Genomic DNA, 14,410 nt, shown 5'->3' with positions numbered 1-14,410 from the left:
TGGCCAAGATTGGTGGTTGGACAAGGATCGTGCAAGGTGCTAGGAGAGGGCTGTGGGTAGAGAAACTACCTTCCATAGAAACTTGGCACTAGACATAGTCGCTGACTCTGCCTTCTCCAGGGTTGGGAGCCCCCTCTGGCCACCCCCAGGGTAGCATGCCCCTTCATCCTTTCCCCTTCCTGTAGTATTTGTGCGTTTTCTCAGCTGATCTCCCCAGACAGTGAGCAGTCATGGCAGGACCCGTGCTTCCTTAATAATCTTTGTGTCCCTAGCCTATAGCACAGAGTGATGACTCAGAATATTTGGTAAGTTCCTGTGTTCCATGACCTTTGTGCTGGGCCTTGAAAGATCAGTCAGCGTTCAACAGGTGAGAGGGGGAATAAACTCACTCGTGCTGAGCTCTCTGGACTAGCCATGCCCCCATCCTCACTCTCAGCTAATCAGGATAAGAGCCACAGATCAGCCAAAGGAATAAACCACTAATGGCGAAATTGGAGGCACTAGAGGAGCCAAGAAGTATGGTTGGTAAACTTCCCAATGTCGGCCCCCGTCACTGAAGTGTCCTCTGATATATTTTTAGTAGTGTGTGAAAGACTGTGAGAGACATGTTCTTATTTGTGTCCCCGTGATGAGAAGAAATACCACCATTCTTCCCCCTTAGCCCCAGATGTGTGACCCAAGGCCAGTCCTAGACACATCAATATCTATAAATGATTTGGGGACAGCAAGGCAGTGAGGGAAAGCACAGAAAGTATGAGCTTTGAAGCCACTAAACCTGGATTCAAGCCCAGCACCACTACTTTCCCCCTAGAAGTCCCTGAGAAGTCACTTAATTTCTCCGAGACCCGTGTCCCACATCTGTAAAACCATCAGCACACCAATGTGACGGGCTTTGGTAAACACTGACTGAGACTACGTGAACATGTGTGCCTCGAACATAGTAGATGCTCAAGGACTATGAAATGTGATCCTTGCTTTTGTTGTGCCCATGCCAGTTTCAGAACCATAATTGTTAAAAATCGCTTTCTGTTCAGCAGAAGTCAGAGGTGCGTGTACCCCTGGGTGATGCAGTGAGAACTAGGAGCTTCTTCCAACCCCACGAGCCAGTGACTTCCTGTGCAGCCTGGCCCAAGGCACTGCCCCTCTCTGGGCCTCTACCTTATCTGTAAAATGAGGGAATTGGACTAGATGTCATTTCCATCCCTTCTAATCTTGAACTGTAAGTTTTTCTGGTTATAAAGGGGCCTGTGTAAGCGGGGAAATCTGCTGTTCTCCTCCAACTGATTGCAAAGTGAGAAACAAACGCCTGAAAGTAATTCAGAAGTTCTTCCCAACTCCATTCCCAGCTTCTCCGGCCTTTGTTACGGACACTGACCATAGATCAGACCCTACGTGCTTCCTCGCTTAGCTAACCATCACAAGCACCTAACGTTTCCATTTTATAAATATCGGAACTGCAGTTTGGAAAAGGTGAACACACTGGTCACGACTCCGCAGCCACCAAGTCAGTGCTTTTCCTTTCAGATGACTGTACCTTGGATGGAAAAATCCCACGTACCATGGCCTGCATCCACCTCAACGTTCACTCAGCCTGTCCAACTCCGGACCCTAGCTCCCCAGCTGGAAACCATCCATGGTCTTTCTCGTCGTAAGTTAAGACCAGAGTCAGAACCCTTGACACACGCATAGTATACCTGTCAGGGTGAATGACAGCAGATTTGTGGCCTAGCTTGGTATCTGTGCTTAATAGGCTCTCAGTATATTTTTATTAAAAAAAAAAAAATAGGTGAATGGGGGATGAATGGATGGATGGATGGATGGATGGATGGATGCGAGCAGAATGTGAGTAGGAATTTAGACTTTTCCTTTTTGTATATCTGCTTCCAAAAAGACATGACCCCCTTATACAAGCATGAAGGGAAACACTGAAGACATTGCTGTGAGCCCCCCAGGAATGACACCAGGCAGAACGAACTCATCTAAGATGAAGCACATGAGGTGCCTAGGATACAAAATATAAAGAGGCACCTCTTCCCCACACCTGTTCCCTCCCCCCACACCTGCCTCGCCTCGCCCCACCCCGCCCTGCCTGCGGGATCATTTCCTCCTTTCTGCACTATTCTCTCACCTCTCCCCTTCCTTCCTGGTCCACATTATCCTGACCTTGCCTTCTGTCTCTCTCTTTATCCTAGTGTTTGTCAACCCTGCCTGCACAACAGAATCATCTGAGAGGCTTAAAAAAACAACAACAACCCATATGTGACAGCAGCCCAACAAATTGAATTAGAAACTCCATTGGCGGGCCCCAGGCATGAGCATTTGTTGGAAGCCCTCGACTCCAACTTGCTCTCAAGACTGAGAGCCACTATTCTGCCCCTCCTGCTGGGTGACCCAGTTTCCAGCTGTTTTCTGCAGTGTAATTCCCACCTGTGCTGCCCTCTGTAGCAGATGTATGTATGAGGCAGGCTTCCCTCTGCTCCCACCGAGGAATTCCAGGTTTGCCGAGTGAAACACCTCTTCCCCTTTGTGCCCATTCCCGGTGCTCTGGGGTGAGGACAAGTCTGCAGAGGCCAGACTCGAGAATAACAACATAGAACCCAATAGTTAGCATTTATTAGGCTGCGCCGTGCCAGGGGCATGCTCCGTTCCTTACAGGTATGTATTTCACTTATTGTCACGTTAACCCGACGAAGTGGCTTTCATATTTTATCCTCACTTTTGGAAATGAGGTCGGAGAGGCGCAGAGAGGGGAAGGAGCTCACTCAAGGTTACTCAGTTAAGAGGTGGAAGGGCTGGAGTTTCAGCACCGGAGCGTGGCCCCCGGGCCAGACCTCTCACTGCCGAGCTTGGTCTGTCATGTCAGGCCACCTTGATCTTAGACCCAGGGGTGTGTTCTTCCTCTTGACACAACAGATGGCAGGATGATCTCCTACATGGACCCACTCTCCCCCAGGTGTGCCTGGCTCTGTCCAGATCCTAGACTGGCACAGCTGAGGTCACCAACTGGAAACCTCTTTGGGGCACATCCTCTCTACAATCCCGGGACATGTATTATTATCTCCCACTTTACTGAGCGTATGAGGTTCTACAACTTGCCCAAGGCCACGCAACTAATCAGTAGTTGAAATTCTGACCCTTCTCTCTCGGTGAAGTCCGAGCTCTTCCCTCCGCACCAGATGAGGGAAGTTGCTTTGAGGCAACGGTCAGAGATGACTGGGAAATTAAGCTGAGATGTGAAGACAGTCTAGGGCTCGGGTATATGGACGGAAACAGGAGGAACAGTGCGAGCAATATCGTGGAAGTGAGGCTCGGTGGAGCACTGACGGCATGGTGACTAGCACGCTTCCGCTGGAACAGGTCATGTATACCGTGCCACGGTGACTGTGAGATTGGAGAGTGCAATAAGGGCATATTGGGCAGGTTATTGAAAGCCCCGCTAAGGAGCTCGGGCTTTATTATGCAGGCATCAGGGAACCATTGAGCAGACAGGCGTCGTGTACAAAGCGGCATTAATAGAGTAGAAATCATCACGATGAACGGGGCGGGCCGGCCAGGAGTGAGCCAGGCCGGGGGGTTTGAAGGTGATTGCTATGGGCCACATGTGCAGTCCGGAGACCAAGAATGGGGACGATGGCTGGGAAAATGGAAAATGAGGGAGAGACGTGAGAGATTTAACAGAAAACTCTGCACGGCATGCCTACTGCGTAGCTGTAGGGATGAAAGGAATGAGAGGCGTCAGAGGTGACTCATTAGCCATCAGGTTGACTGCCGGAACAGGGGCTGCAAAGATACCAGTCACGGTCCCTGCTGCCATAAAGCTTATGGTGCAGAGGGGGGCACTCACAGGTAAACAAGTCGCTCAGCTCAGGGGATAGCTGCTACTGCAGAGAGAGCCTCAGGCACCGTTTCAACGTGGGGGTACCTTCGTTCCCAGGGCAAAGACCTCGCTAGTTAGGACATTTTCAAGCTCACCATGGGTGACCCACTGTGTGTGACACCAAGGAGGAAGTGATGACCTCAGCAGTGGGATGACGAGGAGGGGATGCGTTGATCAAACTGGTGATTAGGGAGAGAGAGCAACACGTACAAAGGCATAGGGGTGTTCCATGGCATGGTGCATTTTAAACTCCAAGGTTACAGTGTAGAATAAATTGGAGAAGGGCCGAGCAGAAGTAGGGGAGTCCAGAGGGAGCAGTCTCAGGGGGAAAATCACATGAGTATAGTAGTTAAAAGCACGAGGTTTAGAATCAAAAGGGCATGGATTTTGTTCCTAGTTATGGGAGATCAGACAGGTCACTTTACTTCCCTGAGCCTAGCTTTCTCATCCATAAAATGTGAATTATGTTACTTACAGGACAGTGTTCTTGAAAGAACTAAATAAGAAAATGTAAATAGGGCGCTCAGCATAGGAACCGGCACGTACGTTATAAATAACAGTTGGGGTTATTGTGATAATCATGGTTGAGTGTAGGTATCAATGACACATCAGTGAGAATGCCCATCAGTCAGTTAAATATGGGAGAACGAGAGCACAACTCAAGGTCAAAGTAAGAGAAAGTGGTCCCCAAAGCCTTGAGACCAGAAACATCCATCCAGGGACCTAGATGGCAGAAAAAGGGCAGAAACTAGAGCTGGCCACTGAGAGAGAAGGTAACACGGGGTCATCGTGGCCTCATAGAAGCCAAAAGAGATGATAACTCACAAAGTAGGTCAGGATCAAATATAGTGTGTCAGTAAAGTCATGGTGCACATTTGACCAGTCACAGGAAAGCAACAAAAGATGATAGAAATGTGAAATCTGCACCAAATAAAAGGAGAACCCTCCCAGTTTCTGTAGGATGATGTGGCAGCATGTGCGCATGCGCAGGTGATGATGCAACACCGTGTATACAGCGGAGCAGCCTACGGCCATGCCAGTCGAGATGTGGACAGTACAGAGGAAAGTTCAGTGTGTTCTGTGGCTCGCTGAATTTGAATCCGTGACCAAAGTGCAATGTGAATATCTGCGTGTTTTTAACAGCGCCACCACATAGGAATAACATTACTCAGTTGAAGGAAACCGGCAGTTTGGTGGAGAAACCCCATTCTGGTAGGCCATCAGTCAGTGACGAGTCTGTAGAGGCTATATGGGATAGCTACCTAAGGAGCCCTAAAAAATCTGTGCATGAGCCCACATCGAACTACACTGAATAGGTATGAAACTGGGAGAGTTTTCCTTTTATTTGGTGTAGATTTCACATTTCTATCGTCTTTTGTTGCTTTTCTGTGACCGGTCAAAAGTGCACCATGACTTTATGGACACACTGTACTTGACCAAAAAGTTTCTAGGTGACCTTTGAGAAAATGATTTCTATAGAATGACTAGAACTAATAAAGTCATAGAAGATTAGAAGAGGAGGCAGGAAAGAATGGGTGGAGAAGCCAATTTGGGAAAAGCTGGTGACCCGAGACCCCACTCTAAACCCCATCCTACAAACAATTCTATCCTATTTTTCTCATATATAAAATGATGGTAGAAGACGTGATTTCTAAATTCCTTTCCAACTCTCAGATTCTAAGCAGCAGACCAGAGTGTGGGACACATGGGGAGAGAATTAGGGAAGATGTGCTAGAGACGTAGGTAAGCCTATACCATGCCCTTTCTCCTTCTCCATCTAGGCAACTGCCACCTCCTGGAGGAAGGAGCAGGTGGGAGGCAGCCTCTGAGTTGACCCCCAATGATCTCCACCTCCTGTATTCATTCTTTCGTTTAATCCTCTCTCCTTGAATGTGGGGGGGGGGGGGGGTTGGCTCTTAGTGACTTGCCTCTAATGAACAAAATATGGCAGAAGTGATAGATGTCACTTTTGAGATCACAAAGAGACTCAAAGAGTCTGTGAGTTACAAAGAGACTGTGGCTTTCATCTTGCGTGTCCTCAAGCTTTCTCACTCACACTGAGGAATACCAGCTATCACGCTGTGAGCTTCCCTGTGGAGAGGTCTGCATGGCAAAGAACTGAGGGAGGCCTCCACTCAATGGTGAGTGGAGTCCAATTGTTCATGAGAAACTGAATTTGGCTAACAGGCACCCCCCCACCCCCGCCCCGGTTGAGCTTTCAGATGGGATCACAGCCCTGGCAGACACTTTTGCAGCCTTGCCAGAGACCTTGAGGCAGAGGCACCCAACGAGGCTGTTCTTGGATTCTACGGAAACCAGGAGATAATAAACGTTTGTGTGTTTTTTAAGCCACTAAATTTGGAAGAGGTTTAATTTGTACATAATACATAATTACAAACTATATGACTGTAAATAGACTGAGTGGCACTTTAAAGAGGAGGAAGCCTTAACTAGACTAGAGGAAGACAAGATAAGAGGGGGACAGGGGTTCCAGGAAGAAGTGGCACATGCCAGCCTTGGGTTTGGCTCTCAGTGTGCCATGACTTTTGAGCCCCCACACAGAGCCCAGCACAGAATTGGTCCTCTATACTTGCTTGATGACATTCATCTTGGCAAACTCGTCATCCTCACCTCCTCATGATCCTTAGAAGTAGTTTGTTGTGTTCAGCTCTCATTTACCCAAACTCATTGCGTTATTCCTGTTCGTAAACAGTTTGCCAAGTCTCTCGGGATTTTCAGGAATTTATGGCAGGCTGACTGGTCTGCATGCAGGAAGACATACAAGAATCATTTTGTCAGGAGCTATTGTGGCATGTTCTTGATGCACCCCTTCCTTGATCTATCTTCTGCAGACAGATTTAACTAATGGGCTAGGTGTCTTTGTCTTGCAAGAGCTAGCATTAATTCCTACCCGGCTTCATTTATAGGAACTAGCCTCATGGTCTCTTCATGTTTTTGCTCTACTGACATAATTGCAGAAATCCTGCCAAGCAATTTTTTTTCACCTACAATGAGATTTCCCTCGGAGCCTAGAATCCACAAGCAGAACCAGGTGACCTCCCTCTAGTATAGACTGGTAAATCTGACCACATCCATTTCTTTCTCCTCCAGTGTTTATATCAAGACTCCTCAACCTCCTTTGCAGTTAAGTTGGGACTCGGGTGACTAATCCTGGTCAATGGGCTATAAACAGCAGGGATGTGTTGTCTGATCTGTTTGAGGGCAGTGATGAGTGGGAATGATTCTTCCTGACCTCCATTCCCCTGCCAAGGTGCTCACGGAGACCATGAACTAAGATGGAAGAGTTATGAGATGGGACAGCCTGGATTGCTGAGTTACCTACCCTGGTCTCTGTGCGGGCAAGAAATGAACGTTTGCCATGTTACGTCACAGAAATTTGAGGGTTTCTTTATTACCGCAGCATAGCCCAGCTCACAGTGATTAAGGGACCCTGGAGGTCACTGCACTAATATTCTTCTCACCGTGTGGTTAACCAACCAATTGCCATAGGAGGCAGATCTGAGCGAAAAAAATCTCTGAAAGTGTAGTCTGAGCCATCCTGATGAATGACTGAACACTGCTGATGAAAGTCCGTATCCCTCAGAAAGGTGAAAAGACCATCAGATGTGCATGTGAGGAGTGGGGAGGGCTAGTAATGATCAGCCTTAGGGATGGCTGGAACTAGGCACTCTCACACCAGGAGGTCTCTCTCTGTCCACCTTCATTCTCTGCTTCTCCCTGGTTCAGGCATCATTCAGTTTTCTGCAGAGTTACAACACGTACTGCCTGCAGCTGAGTGCCTGTTCTTATAGTTAGTGAGTGGCTTAAAACAAAGTATATTTCTTCTTTCACGGTTCTGAAGGCCAGAAGTCCAGAGTAACTATTACAAGGCCAAAATCAAGGTGTTGGTAAGACCCTGCTCCCTCCGGAAGCTTTTGGGGAGAATCCGTTCCTTGCCTCTTCCAGGTGGCTGCTGGCACTTCTTGGCTTCCGGTCACATCACTCAACTCTCTGCCTCAGTGGTCACATGACCTTCTCTTCTGTCTATAGTCAACTCTCCCTCCTACAAAGATACCCCAGATTGCATTTAGGAAGGTTCACCTGGTCTGTTCAGGTAATATCTCCAACTCAAGAGCTTCAAATCAATCATACCTGCAAAGGCTCTGCCATTTAAGGAACCTTTACAGGTTCTGATTCCTTTGGGGGAAGGCATCGTCTAGCCTACTACACCTGGCTAGGAAGAGAGGGTCTGTCTGTTGCCAGAGCCATGAGGAAGAGGTGGCACCGTGATAAAAATGATAAAGGCCCGTAACCATTTCTGTCCTAAGTGTCTGTCCCTGGGGCCAGGACCCGGGTTCGGGAGGAGGGCTCCTCTGCTGGCTGGGGCATCAGGGGAGGAAACGAGCTGAGACACCTCCTGCTAGTGGTTGGCTCTGTTCCAGAAGGACCTCGGAGTCAGAGCTGGATCGGAATTCTTCGATCAAGTGCCTCTCTTTCTGAGCCTCGGTTTCTTCCTGTATAGATAGGGATTAGAATAGGACCCGTTTCATTGCAATATTTAAATAAAAGACTTCCTGTCGATGCATAGTGCCTGTCACGTACTGACCTCTCAGAAGTCTTCATGGAGACACACAGGCAAAGGCCTGGATAGAAGGGAGCCATGTCGGAGGAACTAAAACAACGGGTACAGCAGAAAATCTGAGAGCTATGCAAAAATGGCGCCCAGTGAGACCACAGAGATCAGAAGGCTCACACTTTCCAGGGACCCGTAGAGGTTAAGGATGTTCAGAGGACTGTGCTTAAGGTGAAGGGCAGAGAGAGCAGAGGTGGCAAGATCAGCGAGCGTGTCTTGCTCCTGCATGGAGAATGGTGGTGGTGGGTACTCGTTGAAGGACAGGTAAGGGACGGCTGTGGCTTGGATGAAGGTGGTGGCGGGGTCAACAGAGAGAAGTGGATGGATTTGGACTCGACTTAATGGGTAAACTCAACAAAACATGGCGACTGATTTGATCCCAGCATAAGATGGAGAGATATCAAGATATAACTTGCGGGTTCTCAGCCGAGTGAACAGTGGTACCAGTGGTGACATTCGCTGGAGGAAGTGGCACATGGGAAGCACCAGGTGTGGGATGAGGGCTGAGGGTGTAGGGGACGGTGCTACATCCAGCTTTAAGCAGACTGAGTAGAAGGTGAGTAGAAGGCGGCCACGTGGCAAAGCAGCGTGGGTGCCCGGAGATACAGGTGGGTGTTTAGAGGTCGGGGTAGAGAGAGACGCTTCTGCCGTCAGTTTAGAGTCGGCTGTCAAAGATGTTGAGGATTTGGGAGAGAGCACCTAGGGAAAACAAAGAAAAGGAAAGAATTTATTTCAGTTTAGCAAATACTTTTCTCGTGCCAAGTCTGTCTAGATACTGGCAATATAAAGATGGATAAGACACTGTGCTTTGGGTCTTTCAGATCATTAGTTACAGTGTGATAAATATGGGAACAGATACCTGCCACGGCAGAGGGGAGAGTGTGATCACCTCTGAGAGGCAGAGGGGAGAGTGTGATCACCTCTGTGAGGCAGAGGGGAGAGTGTGATCACCTCTGTGAGGCAGAGGGGAGAGTGTGATCACCTCTGTGAGGCAGAGGGGAGAGTGTGATCACCTCTGTGAGGCAGAGGGGAGAGTGTGATCTCCTCTGTGAGGCAGTGGGGAGAGTGTGATCACCTCTGTGAGGCAGAGGGGAGAGTGTGATCACCTCTGTGAGGCAGAGGGGAGAGTGTGATCACCTCTGTGAGGCAGAGGGGAGAGTGTGATCTCCTCTGTGAGGCAGAGGGGAGAGTGTGATCACCTCTGCGAGGCAGGAGGGGAGAGTGTGATCACCTCTGCGAGGCAGTGGGGAGAGTGTGATCACCTCTGCGAGGCAGTGGGGAGAGTGTGATCACCTCTGTGAGGCAGTGGGGAGAGTGTGATCACCTCTGTGAGGCAGAGGGGAGAGTGTGATCTCCTCTGTGAGGCAGTGGGGAGAGTGTGATCACCTCTTCGAGGCAGAGGGGAGAGTGTGATCACCTCTGTGAGGCAGAGGGGAGAGTGTGATCTCCTCTGTGAGGCAGAGGGGAGAGTGTGATCTCCTCTGTGAGGCAGAGGGGAGAGTGTGATCACCTCTGTGAGGCAGAGGGGAGAGTGTGATCACCTCTGTGAGGCAGAGGGGAGAGTGTGATCACCTCTGTGAGGCAGAGGGGAGAGTGTGATCTCCTCTGTGAGGCAGAGGGGAGAGTGTGATCTCCTCTGTGAGGCAGAGGGGAGAGTGTGATCTCCTCTGTGAGGCAGAGGGGAGAGTGTGATCTCCTCTGTGAGGCAGAGGGGAGAGTGTGATCACCTCTGTGAGGCAGAGGGGAGAGTGTGATCACCTCTGTGAGGCAGTGGGGAGAGTATGATCACCTTTGTGAGGCAGTGGGGAGAGTGTGATCACCTCTGTGAGGCAGAGGGGAGAGTGTGATCACCTCTGTGAGGCAGAGGGGAGAGTGTGATCTCCTCTGTGAGGCAGTGGGGAGAGTGTGATCTCCTCTGTGAGGCAGAGGGGAGAGTGTGATCACCTCTGTGAGGCAGTGGGGAGAGTGTGATCACCTCTGTGAGGCAGAGGGGAGAGTGTGATCACCTCTGTGAGGCAGAGGGGAGAGTGTGATCACCTCTGTGAGGCAGAGGGGAGAGTGTGATCACCTCTGTGAGGCAGAGGGGAGAGTGTGATCTCCTCTGTGAGGCAGAGGGGACAGTGTGATCACCTCTGTGAGGCAGAGGGGAGAGTGTGATCACCTCTGTGAGGCAGTGGGGAGAGTGTGATCACCTCTGTGAGGCAGAGGGGAGAGTGTTATCACCTCTGTGAGGCAGAGGGGAGAGTGTGATCACCTCTGTGAGGCAGAGGGGAGAGTGTGATCACCTCTGAGAAGCAGAGGGGAGAGTGTGATCTCCTCTGTGAGGCAGTGGGGAGAGTGTGATCTCCTCTGTGAGGCAGAGGGGAGAGTGTGATCACCTCTGTGAGGCAGTGGGGAGAGTGTGATCACCTCTGTGAGGCAGAGGGGAGAGTGTGATCTCCTCTGTGAGGCAGAGGGGAGAGTGTGATCACCTCTGTGAGGCAGAGGGGAGAGTGTGATCACCTCTGTGAGGCAGTGGAGGCAGGGGGGCTCCGTAAGCCTTGGCCCATCGCCATCATAGGAGCCCCTCACTCATGAGGCAATATCTCTTTTCTTTTTCTTTCATTGATTTGAAAGACAGAGAGGATCAGAGAGAGGAAGGAAGGGAGAAAGAGAAAAAGGGAAGCATCAACTCATGGTTCCACTCGGTTGCTGCATTTTCGTTGTGCTCTCATCGGTTGCTTCTCCTACGTGTCCTGACCGGGGATCAAACCTGCAGCCTCAGCAGACTGGGACAACGTTCTGTCCAACGAACCACCCGCTCGGGGCCACAGTGCAGTATCTTGACTTCCATAAGACTCTGGCATTCTTCCTCACAGTCAGCAGGCAGCCCTGGGCTGGGGATCCTTCCGCCCTTTCCACCCAGGCTCTGCAGACACCAAGTCCATTTGTTCACCTCCTGCACATCTGTCCCTGCTACGGAAATACGGGAAATCTTCTCAGCTTCCCCGGGCCACGCTCCTCACCAAAACCGTGCAGAGCTGCAAACTGGGACTCCAGCAGCCCTCATCGGAAAGAGAGCACAATCAACTCGCTGCGTTTCGCAGCTGCCTCCATTAGGAATGAAATCCTTTTATTACAAGGGATTTGTTTAAAACATGTTATTAAATAGATCAAAATGAGCAATAGCAGTGAAACTTGTTAAAATGCAACGCGCAGAAGGGAACAGCTTTCCCCCGGAAATAAGAGAAATCTGAAAATTACAATTGGATTCTGCACGGGGGGGGGGGGGGGATAATGAGAGTGACAGGCCCCAGGAGTGCTGGGGTGCAGGGACAACGGCTACTCTTAAAACCGTGGCGCTCACCTTGGAGGAAGCCAGGGTGCTGAAAGAACGGCTCCTAGTGTAGCCCAGAAAAAAGGCCATGGCAGCTGGGGAGGGGCGAATGCAGAGACCTGGAAAACCCAGTCGAAGACAGGCTGCTCCGTCTGGTCATCGTGGTGGAGTAGCAGGGCTAATCTATGTGGAGTGCGTACCATGTGTTACCGTTTCATCCAGTTCTTCACTTGCACGTCTTTACGTAATCCTCACAACCACCTATGAAATAGGTAACGTTATCACCCCCATTTAACAGACAAGGAAACTGAGTCTCAGAGAGGTTCATACTTTGCCCCATTCACACAGCTAGCTAGTAAAGGCTAGAAGTGGGATTTGGAATTTGAATCATACCTACCTGACATCAGAGCATGTTTCCCTAACCGTTATGCTGGGGGTGGGGGGAGAGGGCTCAATGTCATCACAGACAGAGCCCTGCTCCCCCCCCCCCCCAGGGGCTTACGATGGCATGGGGTGTTTGAGCGAGAACTACAGACTTGAAATGCAAGCAGCCCAGTTACTGAAGGAGTGTAGGTCCCAGCCGGGGGGGGTCTCACATTCACTGCTTAGGGATTCCGATCTGGCTGGGCATTCCCCAGCACTGAGTGTATGGACGTGAGAAAGCAAGGGGCCTTACAGACAGTAGTGTACCCTGAGCACAACGAGAACTGAGCGGCAGGTCCTTCTCTCAAGGTCGGCGACCTGCCCTTGGCAGGACAGACACTGCGTGGCTGGCTTGCATTTCTAACATGCCCACTTGTCACCTGGCCTCCCCTCCCCCTGGGCTGAGAGAGCCTGGGGAAACTCAGGTTATTAAAGTAGAATTTATAATTTTAGCCTCTCAAGTATGGACAGCACCTGGAAGGTGATGCCTCCCTCCAACATCATTTAATTCCTCCCGGAACGCCCCTGACACATACAGTGCAAGTGAAGGAGAGTCCCGGCCTCTCAGGGCAGCTCATCCCCTGGTGAGCAGTGCTGACTTATTAGAACATTCTTTCTATGTAAAGCCGAAATGTGTCTGGCTGACACTTTTACCAATTAACATTGATTCTGTCCATTAGCCTTACAAAATCAGTCTTCAGTGTGGGAAAATTGGATATTATCCAGTTCACAAAAGGTGGTCATGTTTCTTCTTCAGCCCTGACGACACAGGGCAATGTTCCCTCCGTTTCTTGGATATCGGTGGCCTTAGTATCAGCTCACTTCTCTTGGGACCTGAACTGCTCTGTCAACGCCTCACTGAGAAGGTGGTGGCCAGTGGTGAGCATCACACTCCAGCTTCTGTCAGACCAAAGGCAAGTCCAGCAGGACCATCACCTCCTTCCTTCCAGAGCCTCTACGTTTAATAGTGCAAACTCAGCTCCCATTCCTAACAGCCACAGTACTCTCTGGCTCATCTCTAACTCACTCCCGAGTGAACAAGTCTCCCCCCACCACCCCCCGCCCAACTTCTGCTGAGTCATGCCACTCCCTTCAAATCCCTATGCAGTCAGTTCCTGGACCCAACATTAATCTCTGCTAAACGAGTTGACCCTTTGTTCCCGCTTATTGCCATCATTTTGGATCCTGTTTCTATCATCTGACATAATTACCATCCTGACACTGTCTTGTCATCTACAAATTTCATGAGCAAAACCTCATTGTATTTTTTTTTTTGAGTCATTGACAGAAACATGGGATTTTTCAGGCCAAGAACAGAGGCCTTGTGTGGGGCCTTGATGCTGGCTAAACTGACTATCTCCAGATGCCCAGACATTGAGACATTGAAGTATTAACCCACTGTGTCAAAAATCACAAAAAAGGGCCAAGTGTGAGCCAACAGATCGATTTACTATTGAGATCGGGATGTGTTTCTGCAATGAAGTCAGCAATCGCCAGTCACTCCCTGACAATTTCCTGAGCGCCCATTTCTTCACATCAGCAACCTGGGAAGCACCCTTTGCTCTCAGCACGTAGGGGCTGCTCATACAGTTTTCAAATGGAAAAGAAGCGAATATGCTTAAGAAGAACTATACTTTCAGGGATCATTTCTATAGTTTGTTGAATATGCTTAAGGACTGTTTCCATGAAGACGAGTCAGCCTGCATGGTTTTCCCGTTCTGATGGAAAACCATCCCGGGCACAGAGGCAAACCCAGCGCGGCCTAACCCTGAAGCTGTCTAATGAAAGAAAAAGATACACGATCAAGTCATTGATGCTATATGATAGAGGGACAGACACATTGCTGGGGGGCCCTGCATGGGAGATGCTCACCCTGTAGGATGCACTTTGAAAAACTTCACCAAAAAATGGGACATTTGAGCTAGGAGGGATTGAGGTTTGTTCAGGGGAGAAAGGAGAAAGGTAGTCTAGGCTGTGGGGAACTCAGGTCCTGAGAGAGACATAGCAGGTCTGAGAAACAGCAGGAAACCCAGGGGGAGTGAGGGACAGGCAGGAAACAAGGCTACAAGATCATTTGTCCTCACCTACATCAACTTTTATTGAGAAACTAACGTGGAATGAGTCTTGTTTACCACTGGGGGATGAAGGCAGTATCTTTCCT

General features: G+C 49.8%; 1 pseudogene; it reads left to right on the top strand.

Annotated features, from left to right (window-relative positions):
- Positions 1-13,873: 13,873 nt before the first annotated feature.
- On the top strand, positions 13,874-13,975 carry LOC136327786 (small nucleolar RNA U3; annotated as a pseudogene).
- Positions 13,976-14,410: the final 435 nt, after the last annotated feature.

Source organism: Saccopteryx bilineata, chromosome 2, assembly GCF_036850765.1.
Source record: "Saccopteryx bilineata isolate mSacBil1 chromosome 2, mSacBil1_pri_phased_curated, whole genome shotgun sequence".
In the NCBI taxonomy this organism is placed as follows: Eukaryota; Metazoa; Chordata; class Mammalia; order Chiroptera; family Emballonuridae; genus Saccopteryx; species Saccopteryx bilineata.
This window is presented reverse-complemented; position numbering and strand designations above follow the sequence as displayed.